We start from the raw sequence: 17997 nt of genomic DNA on the forward strand, positions 1-17997 counted from the left end.
GGGGGGGGGGGGGGGGGGGGGGCGTGTCTCTGCCGTACAGCTGAAGGCCTGAAGGGGATATGCAGATGGCTGGCCTAGGCCAAGGCCGGGGTTTCTCTCAGGCCTTTCTCTTCAAGAATCCACCATGTCCATCTGAGGTGGAGTCGGGAGTGGAGGTCACAGCGGTCCCCTCCAGCCTCATCCTGATCAACCCCGATTTACTGCAGTGAACTATTTAGGAAGCTACATATAGTTCGTTTCCTGAGAGGATTTCACGTTGCCTAACTTTTCTGTGGTCGTTTTCTCTTCAATAAAAGAACCCTGTTGGCTATGAAGAGAATTGAACGGGTGAACGTGGCAACGGCCATCGGGTTGCTGGCGCTCAGAAGAGGCAGGTCACGCTAACGTGCGCTCCGTGCAACAGGAGTCCTGCTCGGGTCCGCATTTCTGGATGCGGGAGCAGCGCCTGAGGCCCGCGGACAGCCAAGGCCTCAGCCGGAGTAAGACGGAGCAGAAGCTCCTGGCTGAAGCTGAAAACGTCTATTAGACAAAGAGCAGGCCCCAGTGGTGGAGAAAATCCCCCAACTCCGCCACCTCATCCTGTCAGCCTTTCACAAGGGCTCCGTGTGACAGAGGCCACAGCGCCTCACAAAATCCCTTGAGAATATGAATGCCCCCCTCCCCCCGCCCCGTTTTCACATATACTCGGGCTACAGTCCATCTCCCATATCATGATCTGTTCGAGTTTGTCGAAGCGGGGGGCCGGGGGGGGGGGGCGGTTCAGGAGCAGCACATCTGTGGGAACAGAACACAAGGTCTGCCTGGGCAATGAAAGCCAGAGAGGTAGAAGCGGGTTCTGCAGGGTGGCCGGCCGGACCCACACGGTGCCCCGCCTGTCTGCACGAGCAAAATTCGGAACCCAGTCATCAAAACCCTGGCGACATTTCTGGCCTCACAGGACTTCTACCCAAGTTTTTGTAAACACAGCCCAAGACCTCCTTCTACAACCAGAACCATTTTGGAAGAACTCTGAAAAGGGGTTTCTGGAATTCATGGTCTTCTATTTGAAGATTTTTAAATTTTACATGAAGATTTTTAGAGAGAGAGAAAGAGGGCACACAAATGGGAGGGGGAGGGGGAGAGGCAGAGACTCTCAAGCAGACTCCCTGCTGAGCGTAGAGCCCGATGCGGGGCTAGATCTTACCACCCTGAGATCAGGACCTGAGCAGAAACCAAGACTCCAATGCTTAGCTGACTGAGCCACCCAGGTACCCCTAAAAACTTTCTATTTTGGGGTATAATTCAAAAGTACAAAAGGATTTGCCATGAAAAAATATATCCTGTTCCTTTTTTTTTTTTTTTTTTTAAAAAAGTTTTTTTTTTTTTGAGAGAGAGAGAGAGAGAGAGAGAGTGAGCACGAGAGGGAGAAGCAGACTCCCCGCTGAGCAGGGAGCCCGATGCGGGACTCGATCCCGGGACTCCAGGATCATGACCTGAGCTGAAGGCAGTCGCCCAACCAACTGAGCCACCCACGCGCCTTATCCTGTTCCTTCTCTCCAACAACAGTATTGAACTCTACCTGAGCCCCATGCTCCTGGAAGACGGCAGAAAGAAATCTCCCCAGGCTCTTGTGTTTCAGGAAACCGCTTATTGCTAAGAACCACCTTTCTCCATAGGACTTTGAGAAGAGTTGTGGAGAAACCCTTTGTTTACCTCAAAGCCAGACACAGACTCTCCTAATTGCCATTTTTTGCCTTAAAAGTGATTAGCTCAATTGTTCTGCCCCCACCAATCCATTGGAACAAAATGCTGGTTAACAGAAGTTTGACTAAGTACCTTGCCTTCCTCCAGATCTGGAACTTTGGCTCACCCTCAGCCCGAGCCCGAAGACTGCCCTCCTTAGGACAGGCTGGCCTCAGGGGAAACCCTTCTTGCAAGAATCCTTTTTAATAAGGTCTTTATCAAATCTGGGTTTTTTGTTTGACCTCCAACTCCCACTTCTCCCCGAAGGCAACCCCTGTTCCTGGCTTCTTACACATCCTTCCCTAGATATTTCTGTAAATACACAGACTAGGTTTGTGAACATTTGCATCATTTCTACCATCTTATTTCCATAGAACAGTGTGGTTTACAGATTATTCCCTGTTAGCATACGTGGATGGCCTCATTGTGTTTTGAGCTAGAGTCTTCTAAGGCCTTTTGTGGACACCCTTTTATCTACACAGTCCCCCATTGATGGAAATTTAGGCTGTTGCACAAACTCTAATGTGAGGAATTTTGCATACGTTTGTCATCTTGCATCTAGGTGCCCATGTCCCTAAAGAGAATACCTAGTTGGGAAATTCTGGGTCAGAGTACACAGGTATTTTTCATTTTGGTTGATAGTGCTGGCTTGTTCTAAGAGGCTGTACCAATTTACACTCCCACTGGCCAATATTTTTCTAAAAATGCAGAATCTTGGGAGCGTCTGCCTTCGGCTCAGGTCATGAACCCAGGGTCCTGGGACCGAGCCCCATGTCGGGCTCCCTGCTCAGCGGGGAGCCTGCTTCTCTCCACCCCCCACTCGTGCTTGTGCTCGCTCTCTCAAATAAAGATCTTTTTAAAAATGCAGAATCATGGGGCGCCTGGGTGGCTCAGTCGTTAAGCGTCTGCCTTCGGCTCAGGTCATGATCTCAGGGTCCTGGGATCGAGTCCCACATCGGGCTCCCTGCTCGGTGGGAAGCCTGCTTCTCCCTCTCCCACTCCCGCTGCTTGTGTTCCTGCTCTCGCTGTCTCTGTCTGTCAAATAAATAAATAAAATCTTAAAAAAAAAAAAGCAGAATCTTGGACCCCAACCCAGATTTACTAAATCAGTTTGCCTTTCCCCGAAGCCCCAGGTGATGTGCAAGCACATTCAGGTTTGAGAAGCTGCCTTAGAGCAGGGGCGCTCACCCCAGGGGAAGAATTAGAATCCCCTGGGGAAGAGTTCAAGAATTCTGATGCCCGCACCACACCAGCCTAACGAAATCAGAATGGGGGGATTTTTTAAAGCTAGGTACAAAGCAATTACCTTAGAAATTAGAGGTTACAAATGACCTGTTTTATCATTATCTGCCTCTTTGAAAGTGAAAAAGTAGAACGTAGCACAACAGTGATAATTTAAGGGTTCTTATTTAACTTCTGACTTTAACACCCTCAAATTGGAGCAAATAAAGCAGGGGCCATTTAATGTTGGGGACCAACAGGGAGTTCCTTTACCCTATCGAATCTTTTGTTTTAACCCCATCTGTGACCATTTAATGCATCCCATTTCTTGATAGCCACCTCGAGACTGCCACCCTGCTGGGTGGGGGGGCGGGGTTGGCAATCCCGAGACTCTCCTCTGTTTCCCTATCATATTTCTCTTACTCCCGATCTCTTAGTAAGTTTCAAAGTTTCTACCTTGTAGGCGAGAGTCCCTAGACTCCCCTCAGCCTATTCCTATTCTCATTAGTTAACCTAATGTTCTTATTAGCATTTGTAAGACACAGGAGGGGAAGCAGAGACAGCCAATTTGCTGCTCTTAGGTTAAATGGGGTGCCCCTGTGAAGGGAGCCCCCTTAACCGCAGCAGTTACCACGACCTGGGTAACAAGCATACTTGGTGAGTGACTATCTTGGTCATCATAAAGCTGGTCCCACATGGCTTGCAGAGAAACTTCTGAGCTGCTTTATCTGGAGCATTCCACTTGGTATTCATAAAGGGAGGTGGGCAGTCCCCCTTCTCAGGGTTAACAGATCTTACAGTGGCTTTTATCCAGACCACTAGGCTGGCTGTTCCTTCAGGAAGAACCTCCTAGGTGTCTGGATCACACAAAGCCATCTCTGATGGGTCCGTGGTGAGCTGTGCGTTCTGTATCAACTCAAAACCTGCTCTTCCACTCTGCAGCATGAAAAACCAAAGACACTCCTAATAAGTCGCTTTCATAATCCATGTCAGCAAAGGCTGCTTAGGAAACTGATCCACAAAGCGATGATACCAATTCACAAACTACAAACAACTTCATACTATACCCCCTGGTTTCAACAGTTTCTTAGCTTTGCCCTTCCATCATGTTGACTAACTTCTTGGTGACCACGGATCTTGGACTTTGTGTCGTCCCTGCAGAATTTTCCCCTTTCTAGGTGGCTTCGAGGCTAGTAGCCAAAGCTCAGACTCACTGAAATTTAAGTTTGGTCTAGCATTGAAGCCTGACCCAACACTCTTTTAATTTCATTTTACCTATTACAGATAATAACCCAAGGTTCAAAAATTTGCCTTTTTCTTAGTAGCCTGTATTTCCTTATGCATCCAGTGAACCAACTCCCCAGCAGTTGGATCCGTCTCTAGGTTCCAACGGCAAACTTTTACCTTTCATAACTCAGGAATGGGCCCGATGGGAGAGACAAACGGGGCTAGGGCGCGTTGCTTCCAAGTCCTCTCCAGGCACGCATACGGCTCCTCTGCACCTCCACGCATTCACCACTGGGTGACCCCCGTCCTTCTGGGTTTTTATGGAGGCTTCATTACCTAAGCATGATTGAGTAAATCATTGGCCATTGGTGAATCATTGGCAACCAGCCCCCATCCTTAGGTGCTTTCCAAAAGTACCCCATTAACGTAACAAAATGCATTACTTTACTGCTCTCCTCAGGCAATTCCAAGGGTCTTAGGAGCTCTGTGCCAGGAAATGAGGCCCTAAACCAAATATATGTTTCTTATTATAAATCACAATATCACACTCAGGCAGAATTTTTCTGAAAATACAGCCTAAATCCTGTTACTACTATCCTGGAAACTTGAAATGGTTTTCCATCCTCTTCTGCAAAGTTGAGTTTTTTGTAAATAGATTCCTGGACCCACTGCCCTGAGCTGTGGAAGAAGAATCTCTGGGATAAAGTCAGGAGTGGCCAGCAGAGCGTCTGACATCTTATAAGATCTCCATATATATGTGTTGAAAGAATGAATGGATCACACATTTATACGCTTAAGCTGGAATGCATATTGGAACCACCGGGTGGCGACCGTTAACAATACTGGTGCTCAGAGGCTCCCACTGGGCCAATTAAATCAAAATACCTGGTGGTGGGGGCAGGCCACCTCAAGCGATCAACTGTTTCAGAGTTGAGCACGACTTTATTCAAGCCTTCTAACCCTCCAGCTCAAACTCACCTGCGAGTTCTTTGGGACGAACTGATTTGTCTTTTTTATTTTGCCACCCTTGTGGATTTGTTCATCTCTCTTTCTCTCTCTCCATCTGTGCTGTACGATATGGTAGCTACTAGCCCCACATGGCAATTAAAACTTAAATTAAAATAAAAAAATCCAGTTACAATAGCTGTTTCAAGTGCTCAAAGGCAAATGGTTATTTAAAATTAAAACAACATTCCTTAGTCTCACATTTCTGGTGTTTAATTGGCATGTGTAGTTAGTGATCACCACATTAAACAAAGCAGACCCAGTGAGGGCTAACAGGATGGAGGACAGTATATAGTAGGTAGTGAGTGTATGCTCTAACAAGGGATAGTTCAACTATTTTTTACTGGGGAAATTAAAAGAATGGGGAAGGCATTTATCATCTTTCAAATATTTCAATTATCATTGGTGGTAGTGAGGCCAGGCACTTTAGTTCCTGGACCTATTTTTGAATTAGAGTTGTTTTGTTCCTTCCTTACTTAGGTTTTAGGCACCTCTCTTTTTGTTTTTGGTTTTTGTTTTAGGCACCTCTTAACCTCATGCTTGACCAATCATTAACTTTGCCTTTTTGACTCCTCCTTTCCCCGCCGAATGTAGACACTTAAGGGGACCTGACGACCTGACGGGTAACACTTGCCTTGAGGTATCTGATCCGTATCAGGCCCCAAATAGCGCCTCATTGTCCGGAAGAACGCTTACTTCCGGATTGTTTCAAGGCCCCCTTCCCTCAAGGTTTTGTAACTGAACCAACAGGAGTTCACTCCTTGCTGAGTCCGAAACTGCACCAGCTTGAATTGTCACACCAAGAAAACTTTCATTTGCAACAAATAAGGAGATCACGGGGAATGGCTTGCAAAGCCAGAATGGTTCCTTTTGTTTAGGGTTAGGATATTTTTTTTTTTTTAAGATTTTATTTATTTATTTGAGAGAGAGACAGTGAGAGAGGGAACACAAGCAGGGGGAGTGGGAAAGGGAGCCTGACAGGGGCTCGACAGGGGCTCAAGATGGGCTCGATCCCAGGACCCCGGGATCATGACCTGAGCCGAAGGCAGATGCTTAACGACTGAGCCACCCAGCGCCCCAGGATGAATATTTAGACAGGGAAGCCGTGGGGTCGGCCGGATGGGGCGTCATGTCACACATGCACCTTAAGGAAACATGCTTTCCCGTACCTTGTATGTTATGTAAATGAGGCTGAGGCTCCTCCCTGGGTGGAGATTTTAGTAGTATTATGAGGTAAAGGTGACTGTAGGTCATTGCAGAGGTCACTCCAGGGTCCGTCTGCGCAGGTGCAAGCCAGGGGGTTTAGCTGAAAAGGTCTGGGTGGGTCTGGGCCCTGCTGCAGGTCTTGTCAGGGTAGACATCACCCCAGGTTTCATCTGTCTGAGTCCAGAGGTAGACCGGCAAGAAGAGCTTAAGGAAAAATATAAGACAAAGGTGGGTGAGTACAAGCAGGTGGGCACTAAAGGTCAGGTCTTGGGATCCAGCTGGTGACGCTCCCTCTCGCTTTACCCGCGACCTCACTGTGTGGCCCTTGGGCGTGCCGTGTACCCTCTAGGTCTTGTGATGTAGCTTGTTCTTCAAAGTCCCCTGAGGTTTTTGTTAAACTGCGTCCTGCAATTGTAGTAAGAACCACACGGACTCGTCCCACCACAACACTGGCTCTGGTCATGGAAGTACCAGTGGTGGCTCACGGGTAGTGTGGGCCCAGGTGAGTGCCCCAGGCCTCCCTAGCCAAGAGCACCACTATCAGTAGGCTGAGAAGACACAATAGAGCCTGAAACATCTTTTTTTTTTTTAATGTCTTTTTTTTTTTTTAAGATTTTATTTATTTGACAGAGAGACAGTGAGAGAGGGAACACAAGCAGGGGGAGAGGGAGAGGGAGAAGCAGGCTTCCCGCCGAGCAAGGAGCCCGATGCGGGGCTTGATCCCAGGACTCTGGGATCATGACCTGAGCCGAATGCAGATGCTTAACGACTGAACCACCCAGGCACCCCAGAGCCTGAAACATCTTATAACACCAGATAGTAAGGACAGTTTCACAGGCAATTAGGATCATGTCAAAAGACTCGGGAACCAACTTGATGAGGCTCCCACTAGCCCAATATGGTGCAATTTGAGCTTTAATAATGATAATAACTGCAATGGATTGAAATCCTCAAATGTTTAAATACATGAATTTATAATAATATTTAGAGTGATGATGATGACTGTCACCTCTATAAGAAGACAGGACACCAATGTGCTGTCTTGAAAATTAATAAATAAAGGAAGCAAATCAAAGATTTATCCCACCCTCCTCTATGAACTATAACACTTTAACAAGTAGTAAATGAGTGGAAGTCCCTAGAAAGGGTAAAATTAGAAAAGAACCATTTTGCAACCCCTGATGAAGATATATAGATATGTATTAAGCATCAGTGGGTGGTAACATCATCAAAACAGAGACAACCAGACATTATGAGCTTCCATCACCATCCTGTGGTTTTGCCACAGAGATCTGACCTGAGTCTGACAAGTCTCAGGATCCCATTGCTGAATTGCAGGAAATATGGAGGACAAAGAAACACAGTGAACTGCGTCAGGAGTGTTGTGTTAGTTATCTACTGCTGCATAACAAATTACCCCAAAACTTAGCGGCTTTAGGCAATAATTCACACTTATCATCCTCATAGTCTCTGGAATTCAAGAATGGTTTAACAGGGTGGTTCTGGCAACGGCTCACACATGAAGTCACAGACAAGATGTTCTCTGGGGCTGAAGTTATGTGAAGACTTGAATGGGGCTAGAGCAGCTATTTCCAAGGTGGCCTCCCCACGGGGCTGTCAAGTGCATGCTGGCCATCGGTGGGAGGCCTCAGTTCCCCCTCACAAGGGCCTCTCTCAGGCTGCTTCAACATCCTTGTGAGGTAGTGGCTGGCTTTTCCTGCTGAGTAATCCAAGAGAGCGAACCAGAAGCAGCACATCTTTTATGACAAAGCCTCAGAAACCACATGCTATCACTTTGCCTGTATTCTGTTGGTCACACAGACCAACTCTGATACCAGATTGGGGGTGAGGGGAGCTAAAGTGTGTGAAGTGAGGCTCACCGGCACCCGTCCTGAAAGCTGGAACCACAAGTATGCAATCAGTGAACTCCACACTGTGAAAACATGACTCTTTAAACAGTCTAGGTTCTTTTTTTCTTTTTTTCAAGATTTTATTTATTTATTTCAGAGAGAGAGAGAGAGTGCAAGTTGGCGGGGCGGGGGGCAGAGGGAGAGGGCTAAGCAGGTTCCCTGATGAGCAGGGAACCCGACGCAGGACTCGATCAATCCCAGGACCCCGGGATCATGACCTGAGCCAAAGGCAGACGCCTAACCAACTGAGCCACCCAGGCGCCCCAGTCTAGGTTCTTCATTAGATAAATTGTAAGCAAAAGAAAGGAATGGGCAAGGAGCCTACAGTTTGAAAGAGACTTAAAAGACATATCAAATTTTAAAATATGGGCAAGACTATATGTCCTATCCAGGTACACATGTCTGGGTAATAATATTAAAACCTGCAAGGAAGTGATTACCAGAAAAGCCAAAGTGGATGGTTACCTATGGGGAGAGGGAGGGAAGGGACTGGAAATGGGTATGTAGAAGGGGCTTTGGGGCAGCTAGCAACATTCTTTCTTGACCTGGTGATGGTTACGAGGGTGCTTACCTTCGAATCCTTCACTAAGGCATGTGTTCACTTTATGTGATTTCCTGTATCTATTTCTTTTTACAATGAAAATACTTAAGAAAAAATTAGAAATCTTAGCCCTGAGGTACAATGTTAAATCCTCCTGAGGGTATTTGTTGGACTTTTGTGCAGAAGTCACAGTTCCTTTGAATCCTATAAATTAGGAGGCCAGAACATAGGTCTTTTTAAAGACCTTTTTCAAAAGTACAAAATGAAATGAAATGCAAGCATGCCAACATGTTTACAACATTCCTACTGTTTTTTTCTCCCACCCCTCTTCAAGGTAGTAAAAATAAGGAATTTCAAATGACGTCTCATGCACTGTAGAGGCACAAATACTCTCTCTTTCCTCAAGTCCAGGTTATCGTCTTTGGAATGGAAATAGGAAATTGAATGTGATGGAATGTCCTTCCACCCACCTTTCATGAAAGGAATTTTTATTGCAAGTAGCACCAGTATCCCAGGCATGCCTTTTGAATGAAAGAATGAAGGCCATTTCTTCCTACCTCCTCTGGCAATAAGCTTAAGTTATCCCAAATATTAACAGAGATAACCTCCCAGCAAAAGATATAGTTCTCACGTTTCCTCACAAAGCCCTAGAAGAAGAAAAAAGAAAACACACCACCCTAATCCCAAGCAATTTCTTAGCTATGCAGCTAAAACAGAAAACCAAATCAAATCGAAAAATCATCTTTTTTCTTAAGTGAAAACTGTTTTGCACTAGAAATCAGGGTTATTTTTACTGGTAGGTGGCTGAGTGAATAGGTCCCATGGGTATCTTTGAATTTTCTAAAAGCTGTTACAAGTTGGGGGCCACTCATTTTGGGTGGAGAGAAACCAGTTCCTGATCTTCTTGCCTTCAACCAATCCCCTAAATTCAGCTGAATTCCTTTGTGTGCTTATTTTTCTATTATGCCTCACTCTCATTTCCAGGAATAATCTTTTACTTTTTATTTTATTTATTTTTTAGATTTTATTATTTATTTGACAGAGAGACACAGCGAGAGAGGGAACCCAAGCAGAGGGAGTGGGAGAGGGAGAAGCAGGCTTCCTGCTGAGCAGGTAACCTGATGCGGGGCTCGATCCCAGGACCCTGGGACCATGACCTGAGCCAAAGGCAGATGCTTAACGACCAAGCCACCCAAGCGCCCCAATCTTTTACTTTTTAAATTAAATTTTTTTTGAGAGAGAGCAAGCGCAGGCGGGGCGGTGAGGGGCAGAGGGAGAGGGAGAGAGACTCTCAAGCAGACTCTGCACTGAGCACTGAGCCCGGTGTGGGGCTCGATCTCATGACCCTGAGCTCATGAGCTGAGCCAAAATCAATAGTCAGACACTTAACCAACTGAGCCACCCAGGTGCCCTAGGAATAATCTTTTACAAAGGTAGACAACAAGGGAAGAAGAACCCCAATGAAAGTGTCTTTGGAACACTTGGGGGCTAGGCCAGAGTTTAAAGTAGAGGAAATTTCTTTCCTGACATGCATCTGTCAGGAGTAGTCCAAGCCTGTGTATTGCCTTCACAACAACCTAGGGCTCCGCCTTTTTTTTTTCCTTTCCTTTTCTTCCTCTTCTCATTTTCCTTTTTTTGTTGTTGTTGGTATTTTAGAAATTAAATTTTATGATTTCAGGTTGGTTCAGGAATCTTGAGGCATGCCAAATTAACCTGGGCCAGGTGGGTAGTTTCTCTGTCTATATTGTTTAATGAGAGGGAGTGTTATTCATATCACCATCATTATTATATATGAACTTAATTCAAATCAATTCGGTAAACACTGAGAATATGCGATGTTAGAATTTTTTAAGCATCAAATATATCACACCAATATGATATTTTTCTATCAGTGGCCTTTAGAGCAGGGCTTAGATGTACAGAAGCAGATTCTCAAACCACAGGGCACCTCATAAGGCCAAGGATTTAAGGAAACAAAGTCTGGACTCTGACCAATAGAATATGTTATCTGTGTCCAGAGACATGTAAGTAGGCACAGGAGGGAGACTGTCTCCTTGTCAGTTTCCCCTGCTTTAATCAGCGGTCACCTTGCCGCAGTGGGGTGAGATTAACTGGTAAATTCATCATAGGACTGATCAACTGGAACAACAGAGGAGTGGTGCTCCAGTTGTGTTCACTGGGGGAATAGACTTTGGAATTCACCCCTTTTGAAAAATTTTCTTTAAAAATATTTAGGAAAACTCACCCAAATGGTACGTGTTCTGTCCATCAATCTAGTTAGCACTTCTCAAAGGAGTTTTGCACCAGAAGCATGTGGTAAGGGAGTTAAGAATACACACACATGGCTCCAGCCAAGACTCCTTGATTCTTAGGTCTAGGGAGGTCTAGGCAGATCATGGTGAAAGCTCCCTAGGTGGTCTTTATGCCTACACCTGCTTACCCTCTCACCACAGCCTCCATTCTCCACCTGCTTCCCACCCTAACACACACGAGGGAGTCCTTGCAGGCTCACTCTTAATAAATTTGGGGACAAACATTCTAAAGTCCCATCAAATCCTGAGGGAGGATGGCAATAGAGGAATGTTAGATGTCAGATGTCAGTATGAAAAATCTCCCCAGCTGATTCAAATAGGACTCCTCATTTTCCCACTTACACCAAGAATCACAGCTCTACAGTTTATCCTTGGATGAAACAATATATCTGAAAGCAGCTTAACTGGACAAATACATTTTGATCCCAAGCCCTTGTTTAAGAATTGCTTTTGGAAACTCTCAGAGTTGCACATTTCCCTTGGCCTTACTAGAAGAACATATATATCAAACTTGTCTATTTGTCACAGGGTCACTGATGAGGTCCTTGCTCAATTTTATACTGTTCCCTTTGCTAGGACTGAGGGAGAACGGAACCTCTTCCTAAGAATGAGTTTATGCTGTATGGACGCTGGATCATGTAATTGTCTGTTTCTCTCTTTGGCTTGGCTATTTGAAAGCTCAGAACTAAATTTGTGGTCACAGCATGGATGCTGAGCAGTTCACTCTGTTTTCTTTTGCCTAATTTCTTCGCTTATTTTTAAAATTAACCTCATCTCTGTTTAAACGTGTTCCAGTCGAAACATTTGAAATATAATCAGTACATTTGACACAATGTATAAGTATACATGTAGCAGTTGAAATACTTGTAAATGACTGATAAATTTGTAACAACTGATGAGTTTATTTATTTTTTAAAGATTTTATTTATTTATTTGACAGAGGGAGAGAGAGCACAAGCAGGGGGAGCGGCAGGCAGAGGGAGAGGAAGAAGCAGACTCCCCACCGAACAGGGAGCCTGATGCGGGGCTCGATCCCAGGACTCTGGGATCATGACCTGAGCCGAAGACAGACGCCCAACCGATTGAGCCACCCAGGCACAACTGATGAGTTTAAAAAGTATGCAACATTTTATATTTGTGTCAAATCCATTCTTGGAAGATAGCCTGGTATAAAAAAAACAGATAAAAAACAACAGATATACACTATTGCTTTGTAGATGTACTGATGAAATGCCTGGTAATTTAGAAACAATGTAGTAGACTATTGGGGGGGATGGGGTCCAGTGAGTGTTCATTTTAGTCATTGGTTTTCTAAATGGTTCTCATATAGGGCCTTCCAAAAGAGGATCACTTGGGGAAGCTGAGGCAGCTTAATGACTTTTTAGGCCTGGAGTAAATCGGGTCTGTCTGATGACCTGCATCCAAACTGATGATCCTTCCTAGATTCTTGTTCTCACTGATGTCTAATTCATCAGTGTCCCTACTATCTTCTTGGTATTAACAGGGAACCCAGAAAAAAACCTTTCCATTTTGGCATACACATGAGTGCACACACACAATGTATAAACTGTATTTTCAGAAAAAAAAGACATTTAAAAAGAAGCCATTCCTCTTCATCAATTCTTCTATTCCTTCTTCCTATTTCCTGACTATGGTGAGATGTACTTTATACGGTGCATGCATTTTCTTTAAAAATAAGAGAATGGCATTCCATGAATATCTGCTTTGAATCTGGACTTATTTTCTTCCCCACGCTGGTGAGATCCTTTATAATATGCTATAAAATGAGGCCCCAATTTCCTCAGCCTATAAAATATCCAGAGGTATTCAAAGCCACCTTCAAAATGCTGGAAACTGCGCCATGTGAGACTGGCCCCCGCAGAATGGCCTAGGCCTCACATCTGTGGAGGAAGCCATTAAAATCCCATCCCAGAGCGTTCCGTTTTCCTTCACTCTGGAAATCTGCTTTCATTTGTGTGCAATGTGTCCTGGTGGAAACAGCACGTGCGAGGCTGGTTGGGGGCTGCTTAGACCCTGTGAGTGGGTGCCATGGGCAGAGGGGGGTCGGCTGGAAATCATGGAACTTGAAAGTGATGAACTTGTACTTGGCAGGGTTTGCTTGCCTAGTGGTTCCTCGTTCCCCTGCAGCTCATTCAGAGATCTGGCCTTAATAAAGGCAAGGTGCCCTCAGAAGTTTTGGTAAAGGACCAGAAAGGAGGCTCTAGGGCACATCTTGTGAAGAGAAAAGCACACGGCTTTGCGGCACCCTTAGATGCACGCTGGACAAGAGAACTCGGCAAGGACGCAAATTGTTTTTATCTGTGCTGTCCCACAGGGTCACCACTAGCCACGGATAGCTGCTGAGCACTGGAAGTGTGGCTAGTGCAACCCGGGAACGGAGTATTTTATTTCATTTCATTGTAATTAATTTAAATTTAAATCACTACCTGTGGGTAGTGGCTACTGCATTGGCTGGCACAGCCTTTGACAATTTCATGAGGATAACTTGGCTTGCAGACATGCTCAGTGCGAGGCCTGCTCCGTAAGTTATTTCTTAGCGTCCTTCTATGTTTCTAAGGCTGTGGTCCCTGAGGATTTGCATCACTCAAAATAAGCATGTCTGCGCCCCAGCTTGTCCGTCTCTGTCATCTTTTCAATGGGTTCCTCCTTTGCAAATAAACGTGCTTTCTTTCTTCCTAACCTGCTTCTTGCACAGAGAGCCAGAGGACAGGGCTGCCTGCCAGCGCTCTACCCCGAGCCTTAACTCAAGAGGATGAGAGCTAGTCCCTCGGGAAGGATTTGCTGAGACAGATCTCTCCAGCAGAGGGCTGGGGCCTTCTGCCTTGACATGACGCCGCTCCCTTCTTTAAAGAAAATACCAGGTGAATTTAAATTGATGAGGAATGTAGGTCAAGGACAAGGCAAGAGCCTGAACAAATTGTGAGCTTGACAACAGCTACTTCTAGTTTAACTTGAGCAGGGGCTGCCTGGGAGCTGAAAATCAATACAGGGCCCTGAATTGGGGTTTGCTCACCAAGTCACACGCTCATCTCCCACAAGCAGTAAGTCCGGGGGGGTCTTAAGCCCAATCAGGAACGTGGCCCAAAATACGAGCTGTAGTCAAGCATCCTGACCACATTGTACAGTCTTCATCGGGATCACTGCGGGGGCCCCCAAATCCCCAAATCTGATGGTAGCAACTAAAAACTGGCCCCAAAGCACATGAAAGACAGTAGTGTATCTATCAGTACAACAATTAATTTTAAAAACATGGGTTAGTGGGGTGTCTGCGTAGCTCAGTCGTTAAGCATCTGCCTTCAGCTCAGGTCATGATCCCAGGATCCTGGGATCGAGCCCCGCATCGAGCTTCCTGCTCTGCGGGGAGCCTGCTTCTCCCGCTCCCACTCCCCCTGCTTGTGTTCCCTCTCTCGCTGTGTCTCTCTCTGTCAAATAAATAAATAAATAAAATCTTTAAAAAAAAAAAAAAAAAAAACATGGGTTAGTGATTAGTAAATGCCGGTCCTCAAACTGGGAGCTGGAAAGACAGAAGAGAAGGAAACCAGCTCTCTACCTTCTAGTTGCTCACCAGCCAGTGGCAGGAATAGCAGGAAAGACCCAGACACTGTGATAGGCTGTGGTAAGGACTCTCATAAAAGAGTGCATGGGAGGCCATGATGGCACATTGAAGAGCCCAGATTCAGCCCCGGACTTCACCAAGGGGGCTTCCTGAAGAAGGTGGCATGGGAACTGGACCTGAAAACACAGTAGGAATTTGCCAAGTGTGCAAGAACACTGTGGACAGAGGCATCTGTCCCAAGGCCCAGAAGCAGGAGAAGCTTGGTGTATTTGGAGGAAGGGAGATGCTATATTCTGCCCCTCAGTATGTAAACAATGCATATTATAATGATTCAGACCACACAGAACTGGTGAAAGTAGAAAGTCAAATGAACCCTTTTGCTCCAAATTCCATGCCCCAGGGACAGCCACCATGAACTCTGTGATGTATCTGTATTAACTGTACACAGAGCTTTGAAAAATAGTGCTTTGCACATAGTAACTACTCAATAAAGTTAGTTCAGTAAATGCCAACCCTGTGTGCACATGCGAACGGCCACAAAATCCAGAGGCAGGCTCCCTCATTCTCTCCCAAACATGAATCTGTCCACGTCCTTCTCGATGTCTCCTTCCATTTCCATACCCAGAAATCATCAGAGCAAGCTCCGACGGCAAGTTTGAGGGCTTTCTTGTTGGTACGCAGTCTTGCATAGAGCTTTGAGGCCCCCGAGGGTCATGCTTGTGCTGGAAGGTTGTTTTAGAACCTCTCACATAAGAATTTCATCTCGTTGAAGGCTATTCCCCATTTGAACCCTGGAGGGACTCCCCTTAGGAGCACTGCCTTGGAAGCCAAAAGCTCCCATCTTAAATCTATGGTGCTCCTATTAGTCTAGTCTCCTGCTACTCCAAGTGGGATGCGTGGGCCAGCTTTTAGAAATGTGAGGGATGCCTGGGAGTTTGTTAGAAATGCAGAAGCTCAGGTCCCGCTGGATCAGAATCTGCACTGAAGACCCCAAACTGACTCAGGGGCACAGGGCAGTTTGAGAAGCTCCGGCCCCGTCAACACAATTCTGATCCCCGGGAGAAACCCAAGTGCTAGCCTGTGAGCTCAGCCCTGCCTCCCCACTCCCCTCCCGCTCACAGGCCCTGGCTTTTGAAATCTCCGCAGACAGAAATCGGTCCATTTCTGCACTGTGCGTTGTGCCATTTTCTTCTGGCTCTAGCTAGGGGCCCTTTATCCTCTTTCCGACCCTGTCTCCATCCCCAGTAATCCTCAAAATTGCCACTCCGAGGCTTGGTCCTCTGCGGGTCCTTCTTGGTGGCTTCTGTCCCTCTGACCTCAACCTCACCCCTTCAGCTATGCAGAAACAGCTCAGCAGTCTTGGAGCGTATGACCTATGTCGCTGCCACTGTGGGTTCAAATCCCAAGCAATTGTACGACCTTGGGCAAGTTATGTCACCTCTCTGTGCCTCTTGGTGGCTCCCGAATTCATTCGCAGACACATGTCCACACTGGGGTGTAAATTGTACCTCCTGTCATTGCAAGCTAGCCATCTCTACCCTCTCCAAGCAAACCTGTGCCAACAGGAAGCTCAGACAACTATTCCTGAGACAGTAAAAGGACTTACTGTTTTCCTGATTGCGATTTACATAGACTGGCTGGCGGGGGGCCCTACCCGCGGGGTAACACATGGGTAACCAATTCCTTTTCTTGGTACTCCTTAGACTGAAGTAGGTTCTAAGTAGGTTCTTGGGTAGTTTCCCTCTCAGACAGTCAAGGGCTTCAATAGAGTCAGGTTGATGCACACTTTCTCAACATTCTGTTCATCTAAGTAGTGAGAAGCTGCAAAAAAGCTGGATCTGGATACACTAAGAATTACCCAGATCCGCCACTTTGCTGGTGTATAAAATGTATAGCTATATAAGAAGGATTTTAATTTTAAAAGGAAAGTTCTTTAAAAAATAAAATAAACTAGGGGTGCCTGGGTGGCTCAGTCATTAAGCGACTGCCTTCGGCTCAGGTCATGATCCCAGGGTCCTGGGATCGAGTCCCGCATCGGGCTCCCTGCTCAGCGGGGAGCCTGCTTCTCCCTCTCCCTCTGCCTGCCGGCCGCTCCCCCCGCTTGTGCTCGCTCACTCTCTGTCAAGTAAATAAAATCCTTAAAAAAAAAAAAAGAACCCCATTGATTAGATATAAAATTCCCTGCAGCAAAATGTTGCATTGCCATGGGTGAACCTTAAAATCATTATGCTCAAAGAAGCCAGATACAAAGACCACATACTGCACAATTCCATTTATGTGAACTGTCCAGAAAAGGCAAATCTAGAGAGATGGAAAGTACATCAGTGGTTGCCAGGGCCGGGGGCAGGTGTTGGGGGGGTGAGTGAATATGGGTAGTAGGGATCCTTTGGAAATGATAGAAATGTTCTTCAACTGGATTGTGGGGATGGTAGCACAACTCAGTAGATTTACTGAAAAGCATTGCACTATACATTTCAAGTGGGATCATTTTATGATACAAAATTGTATGTCAACAAAGCTGCTAAAAGTTCACATTGCCACACTTGACCAGCAGCAGCAGCACGGTGACTTTTAGCTATACACCTTTTGTTCTTTGATCACCACCTTTAGTTTGTGAAATGGACAGAGTAAATGCAAAGAGACCTGGGGTATTCTGGGGAACGAGTGGGGGTGGGAGACATGTCTCTGATGCCACTTAATGTTTGTGAATTTCCAGTACCTTGGTACTACCATTAATTGTTGTTATCCGCTTACTGGAGCAATACGATGAAGACTGGAAAATCAAAGTCATTCCGGCAGTTGCAAGCTGATCTGGGTTCTCTTTGAGTCTTACATTCAGAGTTGGACAGATAACTGCCCACTTACTCTAGCCCTTCTGCCTGTGGGGCTGGAGAGGGTTTTTTTTCCACGTTTTTCAGAGAGATTTTAGGTTCATAGCAAAACTGAGAGGAGGGTACAGAGGTTTCCCATACACCCCCCTGCCCTACCCCCACACGCGGCCTCCCCCACTGGCCACGTCCCCAGCGGACGACACATTTGTTACAGTCAACGAGCCTACACTGACATCATCATCACCAGAGTCCACAGTTTACAGCAGGGTTCACTCTTGGTGTGCTACATTCTATGGGTTTGGACAAGTGTATCATGATGTGTATCCATCATTACCGGGGCTGGATTTGTGAGGTTAAAACTACAGGGAAACGCTGGGCATTCCTGGAGACAGAACACGGTATCTACACAGAGCCATGACGGATCTGATATGCACAGTTGTCTTAA

The 17997-nt window shown here is 46.0% G+C and overlaps 1 pseudogene; it reads right to left on the reverse strand.

Annotated features, from left to right (window-relative positions):
* LOC110573721 overlaps positions 1 to 17512 on the reverse strand; it is a 24209-nt pseudogene extending 6697 nt beyond the window's left edge.
* Positions 17513 to 17997: the final 485 nt, after the last annotated feature.

The sequence above is a fragment of the Neomonachus schauinslandi genome, chromosome X (genome assembly GCF_002201575.2).
Source record: "Neomonachus schauinslandi chromosome X, ASM220157v2, whole genome shotgun sequence".
Lineage (NCBI taxonomy): Eukaryota > Metazoa > Chordata > Mammalia > Carnivora > Phocidae > Neomonachus > Neomonachus schauinslandi.